The sequence below is a fragment of the Protopterus annectens genome, chromosome 1.part0 (assembly GCF_019279795.1).
Source record: "Protopterus annectens isolate FY-2018-M chromosome 1.part0, PAN1.0, whole genome shotgun sequence".
Lineage (NCBI taxonomy): Eukaryota > Metazoa > Chordata > Ceratodontiformes > Protopteridae > Protopterus > Protopterus annectens.
In genome coordinates this window covers 1,498,244,247-1,498,253,269 of record NC_056725.1, presented here as the reverse complement: position 1 = coordinate 1,498,253,269, position 9,023 = coordinate 1,498,244,247, and positions in this window count along the sequence as shown.

Below are 9,023 nucleotides of genomic sequence, written 5' to 3'. Positions count from 1 at the left end.
CTATGATCTCCCATCCACTCATCAAGATTCCTCTTGAAGAGAGTCAATGAGGGACTCTGCCTAACCTGGACTGGGATTTTATTCCATAGTGAAGGGAGCCTCTGGGTTATGAATCTGTCCTTCCAGCATGTCCTATTTATTTCAGTGCTGAGGTTCAAGTCTCGAGCGTGTAGCTCGATGGGATTTGGATTTTTTTTAGATGCAGCATGTCCCTTAATTCCGGGTTGGACATGGCCTTATACGTCAGGCACAGGTCACCTCTGAGCAGTCGGTATGCCACTGAGTAGAGCTGGAGTTTCTTTAACCGGGCAGCATATGGCATTTGTTTGAGCCCTTTGATCCTCTTGGTGAGGTACTTTTGGGGTCTTTCCAGTTGCTGCAGGTGTTTGGTAAGGTACATCCCAAAAGGGGCATTGTACTCGATTATGGGCCTGATGAGGGATGAGTAAAGAGGCACGATGACCTCCCCTAATCTAGATGTGAATCCCTTCATGATTAGGTGGGCTATATAAAATGTTTTTCTAACCACTTTGGCCACGTGGTTGTCAAATGAGAGATTGCTATCAACTTGGGTCCCCAGGTCCCTAATGACGTCTTCTGTACTTAATGGATTACCACCATTTGCGGGCACTTTGTTTTTGCCAAAGGGGATGACTATACACTTTTTGGCATTTAGCTTGAGGCCATGGCTCTGGCAACAGTTGTCTGTTTCTATGAGGCCCTTTTGGAGGATGCTTGTGTCGGCTGGAGAGTCGATTATGGCACCCAGTTTGCAGTCATCTGCGAACTTGGTCAGCCACAGTCCTTCCGTGTTGGCCTGTACCTCCGAGAAATATATACCAAACAAGAGAGGTCCCAGGATTGAGCCTTGTGGGACGCCACTTGTAACTGGTTTGGAGTCTGACATGGCTCCAGCAATTCTAACCATGTGGGTTCTGTCCTTGAGCCGGTTTGCAACCCATCTAGTGACATAGGGGTTTATATTTAAGCTGGTGAGCTTATCTATAATGCCCGAGTGGGGTATTGTATCAAAGGCTTTTCGAGGTCCAGATAGGCTGTGTGGACCACCTTCCCTTCGTCAATGGCCTTGGTGACTGTTTCAAAGAAGTCAACCAGGTTTAAGAGGCAGGATCTGCCCTTAACAAAGCCAAACTGGGTAGGATCCAGTGTCTGTAGGTCCCGAATAACTTTATTTATTAGGTCCATAATGATTCTTTCCATAGCTTTGCAGACCAAGCTAGTCAGGCATATGGGGCGATAGTTTCCAGGGTCCGTTGAGGCACCACCTTTGTGGAGAGGGACCACTGTTGCTGCACGCCACTCTTTGGGTACATATCCTGTAGTAAGGCTGAGATTGAACAGTAGTTTTATGTTTGGGTTTAGCTCTTCTTGGAGTTCATGTAAGACGCAGCCTGGGACACCGTCTGGTCCCATTGATGCTGTGTTTTTTGCTTTGGAGAGGGCGGCTCCCACCTGAGCATCTGAGATGTCAGAGGGGCAGCACTCTGCTGGGATAGATATTTGCCCTTTGGTGGGGAGGGAGAAGTTTGCGCTGAACCTGTCAGCTAGGATGTTGGCAATGTCTGTGGGATCAGTGTATTTTTGTCATTTTGGACTAATTCTGAGCATATCTGTGAATTCCCACCCAGGTTCCTAACATAACTAAAGAAAGCCTTGTGATTATCTTTAGTGTCCTGTGCAATTTTTTCTCTCGAAGCTGGCCTTTGATGATTTTATGAGTGCCCTTAGTTTTTTGCTAATACTGATCAGAGATGCCTTCCCTTTTTGGGATTTTGCTCTATCATGTAGTAGCTTCCTCCTTCTATTGTATAGTTTGTTTATGGCTGGGGTCCACCAGACAGGTTGTCTGCCTTTGGAGGATTGGGTCTTGGTTTTATTTGGGATTGCATGATCCATGCATTCCTGAAGGTGTTCATTGAATGCATTTATAAAGGATTCTGTGGTCTGGGCATTATTTTCCACAGGCCCGGGGCTTTGAAGGATTCCACCTTGGTTTTGAGGAGTGTGAAATTTGCTTTAGAGAAGTTTTCACTGTAGTTTACTGGGCAGGGGGTGGGGTCGGGATGTGAATATCCAGTGAGATCAGTTTATGGTCTGATCTTACCAGTGAGGGATACACTTCTGGTCTGGAGCATAGAGTCCCCATGTTGGTGATGATCAGGTCCAGTATGTTTTCCCTCTTGTGGGAGTGGTAACAAGTTGTTCCATAGCATTTGAGTTTATGAATTCTAGGAACCTTTGGGCAAGGGTGTTGGAGCTAGAGTAATGCTCCCAATCTATGTTTGGGTAGTTGAAGTCACCCAATATAATGGCGTCTGGAGAGACCCTCATATTTTCCAGTGTTCTCAGGAAGGCCGAGTGGGGTTCCTGGGTTTGGGAGGGTGGTCTGTAGCAGGCTATAAACTGGAAGGCAGTTTTACTCACTGTTAGTTGCATGGATAGTCTCTGATGCCGTGCTTTGCCACCAACCTGGAGGTGTGGGTATCTTTGATGAATATTGATACTCCCTCCTTTTGTGGATTCGGTCCAAGTTTTGGGGCGAAAAGCATGGTATGAGGTATAACCTGGTAGTGCTGGGGTGCTCTCGAGTCCTGAACCAGGTTTCTGTTACTGCACAGATATCGATGTTCTCCATGCTAAGGAGAGTTTTGAGTGCGTGCATCTTGAGGTTTAGACTTCTAGCGTTGAGTAGCATTACTCTTAGTTTCTTATCCCTTGTGATACCTATGGAGGTGGGTTTGTCTTTTGAGCCTTGCCTAAAAAAGGCACTATGGGGTTAGCAAGAGCCTTTGCCAATATCCGAAAGCCCAGGGGTGACAGATGCAAGCCGTCCCTAGCAAAGCATCGTGGCTTGTCGTGCATATCATCCCACGCTGACAGGCATTGGATCCCCTTTGAATGACACCAATACTTAAGCCAATTGTTGAAATTGATCATCTTGTCTTCATATTGTGGCATCATTCTTGGTGAGGGTATGATGCTACTCAAGGTCAGGGTCATACCAGCCTGGGCTACATGCTCAGAGAGCTCCTCTGTGTCTCTTTTCATGTAGTCCAGGGAGGTACGTCTCAGGTCATTCACACCAGCATGGACAATGACTGAGTCATATTTGTACTTGCCTTGGAGTGACCTGAGTGCTTGTGTTATGTGGCGGATCCTAGCGCCAGACAGGCTGCTCACCGTGACCTTCTCCTTGTTCAGCCTGGTGAGCGGGACGTCAGTGTGCCTGACAATAGAGTCACCTATTACAAGTGTATCAGGTGTGTTGTTTAGCCTTAAGGGCTGTGACTGTTCGACACACTGGCTTTGTGAGATATGTGTTGCATGTGTTTTGTTTTGGGGTAGCGGTTGCTTGGGTGTCTGCTTTGGAGGTCTCTGCTGCTTAGGTAGATCTTTATTTAGAGCCTCTGAATATGTTTTTGTGTGATTATGTGTTTGGTTTGCTGTCATGGTAGGTCTATGTGAGACTGGAATTGTAGTGAGTGTGGTTTCCTTCTCCTCCTGACTGGTTATGCCAGTACTGAGTTGAGAGAGCTTAGCCTCCAGTTTGGCTATATGGTTGCATCTCTCACATGTGTTGGAATTTGTTGGGAGGAGGAGAGGGTTGTCTGTTTACATGAGGCAGTTGTAACATTGCCTCAAGATTCCCATATTCACCAGCTGGACCGGAGAGGAGATTGAAAACTGACCTTTGGACATGCTAGAATAATATTGGGAATTCCTTTATAATTGAAAATAAGGGCCAATGGGGAGCGAGGGTGTAGTGCTTTTAATTTTCAGTGCTGACTTATAATTACTTTAGTGAGCAAGTGCCAGGTAACAAGTGCAATGTGTTATTGATAACTTAAATGCAAAAACGACAAACAGTAACTTTCTTTCAAGCAAAGCAAGGAAATAAGTACAGTAAGCAATGCAGATATCACTAGGGATCCACAGAAGCGCTGAGAAGCCGCGTTTTAGGTGGAATTAGCGTTCCAGGGAAATAACAAGCATACAAACAAAGCTAGATTCAGCAGGCCTGGATCTAGTCTATGCTACAGCAAACAAGGTGTACCAATTTCAGTAAGAAGAAATTCAGATATGCATGCACTATAAGCCTTCAACCAGAAATTCCCAGCTCAGAAGGGCAGAGTCCAGCCTCTCCTCCCACAAGAGTGCGGACCACGAAACCCTCTTAATGTAAAATAACTGGCCTGAAAGCCCAAGTGCTTAAACCAGAATATACTTTTAGAATAACAGACACTGAGCCCTCAATCAGCAGTTCCAAACTTAGAGGGATGTAAGCTACCTGTTCTGCCACTACAGTGCAGACCACAAACCCTCTCAATGTAAAACAACTGGTCTGAAGCCCAAGTGTTTAAACTAAAAGGCTTAGAATGAGGTACACCAAGCAGTAATAAATACAACTGAGAACGTTTAAGATAAAGTAGGAAGAAACACAAGTACAGTAAAAGCAGAAGATTTTTTTTTTTTTTTTTTTTTAGAAAAGTAGCAAAAGCAGTAGTAAATACAATTCTCATGCAGTGCAAGCTGGCACACTTGAATATGTAGCAATATTAGTCCACAGACAGTTTGAAAAAATGTAAATAAATTAAAAAGGACTAAAAGCAAGTGCAGAAAGGTTTTATTAGGTAGAATGCGGTAAAGAAATGTCCTGGGGGAGTGTCTTAGATCAAATCTACAGTGTAGGCACTGCAAAGCCACCAAATTTAAACTACAACCAAGAATAGGGAGGGTGGGGGACCAGTTTCAACACAGATGTAAGGAATGTGCAAATTATAAAAAATATATATACTGTTTTCTATAGATTTGCAGAGCAGTAAGACACAGATATCAAGCAGATAATTTAGCTTTATAATACACAATAACACAGAAAATGTACTCAGCTCTATAACTTGAAGATAGTTCTGTAAGGCTGTCTCTCCAGTTTGAATACAGGTTGTTAATTAAAAGGAGACACAGCACTAGCTAAATTATATCAGCTGAAAGACAAGGCAGGAAATGAGGGGTGGGGGACCAGTTTCAACACAGATGTAAGGAATGTGCAAATTATAAAAAATATATATACTGTTTTCTATAGATTTGCAGAGCAGTAAGACACAGATATCAAGCAGACAATTTAGCTCTATAATACAGAATAACACAGAAAATATACTCAGCTCTATAACTTGAAGATAGTTCTGTAAGGCTGTCTCTCCAGTTTGAATACAGGTTGTTAATTAAAATGAGACACAGCACTAGCTAAATTATATCAGCTGAAAGACAAGGCAGGAAATGAGGGGTGGGGGACCAGTTTCAACACAGATGTAAGGAATGTGCAAATTATAAAAAAATATATATACTGTTTTCTATAGATTTGCAGAGCAGTAAGACACAGATATCAAGCAGATAATTTAGCTCTATAATACAGAATAACACAGAAAATATACTCAGCTCTATAACTTGAAGATAGTTCTGTAAGGCTGTCTCTCCAGTTTGAATACAGGTTGTTAATGACACAGCACTAGCTAAATTATATCAGCTGAAAGACAAAGCAGGAAATGAGGGGGGGGGACCAGTTTCAACACAGATGTAAGGAATGTGCAAATTATAAAAAATATATATACTGTTTTCTATAGATTTGCAGAGCAGTAAGACACAGATATCAAGCAGATAATTTAGCTCTATAATACAGAATAACACAGAAAATATACTCAGCTCTATAACTTGAAGATAGTTCTGTAAGGCTGTCTCTCCAGTTTGAATACAGGTTGTTAATTAAAAGGAGACACAGCACTAGCTAAATTATATCAGCTGAAAGACAAGGCAGGAAATGAGGGGGTGGTGGGACCAGTTTCAACACAGATGTAAGGAATGTGCAAATTATAAAAAAATATATATACTGTTTTCTATAGATTTGCAGAGCAGTAAGACACAGATATCAAGCAGATAATTTAGCTTTATAATACACAATAACACAGAAAATATACTCAGCTCTATAACTTGAAGATAGTTCTGTAAGGCTGTCTCTCCAGTTTGAATACAGGTTGTTAATTAAAAGGAGACACAGCACTAGCTAAATTATATCAGCTGAAAGACAAGGCAGGAAATGAGGGGGTGTGGGGGACCAGTTTCAACACAGATGTAAGGAATGTGCAAATTATAAAAAATATATATACTGTTTTCTATAGATTTGCAGAGCAGTAAGACTCAGATATCAAGCAGACAATTTAGCTCTATAATACAGAATAACACAGAAAATATACTCAGCTCTATAACTTGAAGATAGTTCTGTAAGGCTGTCTCTCCAGTTTGAATACAGGTTGTTAATTAAAAGGAGACACAGCACTAGCTAAATTATATCAGCTGAAAGACAAGGCAGGAAATGAGGGGGGGATGGGGGACCAGTTTCAACACAGATGTAAGGAATGTGCAAATTATAAAAAAATATATATACTGTTTTCTATAGATTTGCAGAGCAGTAAGACACAGATATCAAGCAGATAATTTAGCTTTATAATACACAATAACACAGAAAATATACTCAGCTCTATAACTTGAAGATAGTTCTGTAAGGCTGTCTCTCCAGTTTAATACAGGTTGTTAATTAAAAGGAGACACAGCACTAGCTAAATTATATCAGCTGAAAGACAAGGCAGGAAATGAGGGGGGGGGGACCAGTTTCTACACAGATGTAAGAAATGTGCAAATTATAAAAAATATATATACTGTTTTCTATAGATTTGCAGAGCAGTAAGACACAGATATCATGCAGATAATTTAGCTCTATAATACAGAATAACACAGAAAATATACTCAGCTCTATAACTTGAAGATAGTTCTGTAAGGCTGTCTCTCCAGTTTGAATACAGGTTGTTAATTAAAAGGAGACACAGCACTAGCTAAATTATATCAGCTGAAAGACAAGGCAGGAAATGAGGGGGGGGACCAGTTTCAACACAGATGTAAGGAATGTGCAAATTATAAAAAAATATATATACTGTTTTCTATAGATTTGCAGAGCAGTAAGACACAGATATCAAGCAGACAATTTAGCTCTATAATACAGAATAACACAGAAAATATACTCAGCTCTATAACTTGAAGATAGTTCTGTAAGGCTGTCTCTGCAGTTTGAATACAGGTTGTTAATTAAAAGGAGACACAGCACTAGCTAAATTATATCAGCTGAAAGACAAGGCAGGAAATGAGGGGGTGGGGTGGGGGACCAGTTTCAACACAGATGTAAGGAATGTGCAAATTATAAAAAAATATATATACTGTTTTCTATAGATTTGCAGAGCAGTAAGACACAGATATCAAGCAGACAATTTAGCTCTATAATACAGAATAACACAGAAAATATACTCAGCTCTATAACTTGAAGATAGTTCTGTAAGGCTGTCTCTCCAGTTTGAATACAGGTTGTTAATTAAAAGGAGACACAGCACTAGCTAAATTATATCAGCTGAAAGACAAGGCAGGAAATGAGGGGGGGGGACCAGTTTCAACACAGATGTAAGGAATGTGCAAATTATAAAAATATATATACTGTTTTCTATAGATTTGCAGAGCAGTAAGACACAGATATCAAGCAGATAATTTAGCTCTATAATACAGAATAACACAGAAAATATACTCAGCTCTATAACTTGAAGATAGTTCTGTAAGGCTGTCTCTCCAGTTTGAATACAGGTTGTTAATTAAAGGAGACACAGCACTAGCTAAATTATATCAGCTGAAAGACAAGGCAGGAAATGAGGGGGGGGGACCAGTTTCAACACAGATGTAAGGAATGTGCAAATTATAAAAAAATATATACTATTTTCTATAGATTTGCAGAGCAGTAAGACACAGATATCAAGCAGACAATTTAGCTCTATAATACAGAATAACACAGAAAATATACTCAGCTCTATAACTTGAAGATAGTTCTGTAAGGCTGTCTCTCCAGTTTGAATACAGGTTGTTAATTAAAAGGAGACACAGCACTAGCTAAATTATATCAGCTGAAAGACATGGCAGGAAATGAGGGGGGGGGACCAGTTTCAACACAGATGTAAGGAATGTGCAAATTATAAAAAAATATATATACTGTTTTCTATAGATTTGCAGAGCAGTAATACTCAGATATCAAGGAGACAATTTAGCTCTATAATACAGAATAACACAGAAAATATACTCAGCTCTATAACTTGAAGATAGTTCTGTAAGTCTGTCTCTCCAGTTTGAATACAGGTTGTTAATTAAAAGGAGACACAGCACTAGCTAAATTATATCAGCTGAAAGACAAGTCAGGAAATGAGGGGGGGTGGGGGACCAGTTTCAACACAGATGTAAGGAATGTGCAAATTATAAAAAAATATATATACTGTTTTCTATAGATTTGCAGAGCAGTAAGACACAGATATCAAGCAGATAATTTAGCTTTATAATACACAATAACACAGAAAATATACTCAGCTCTATAACTTGAAGATAGTTCTGTAAGGCTGTCTCTCAGTTTGAATACAGGTTGTTAATTAAAAGGAGACACAGCACTAGCTAAATTATATCAGCTGAAAGACAAGGCAGGAAATGAGGGGGGGTGGGGGACCAGTTTCAACACAGATGTAAGGAATGTGCAAATTATAAAAAAATATATACTGTTTTCTATAGATTTGCAGAGCAGTAAGACACAGATATCAAGCAGATAATTTAGCTCTATAATACAGAATAACACAGAAAATATACTCAGCTCTATAACTTGAAGATAGTTCTGTAAGGCTGTCTCTCCAGTTTGAATACAGGTTGTTAATTAAAAGGAGACACAGCACTAGCTAAATTATATCAGCTGAAAGACAAGGCAGGAAATGAGGGGGGGGGGACCAGTTTCAACACAGATGTAAGGAATGTGCAAATTATAAAAAAATATATATACTGTTTTCTATAGATTTGCAGAGCAGTAAGACACAGATATCAAGCAGATAATTTAGCTCTATAATACAGAATAACACAGAAAATATACTCAGCTCTATAACTTG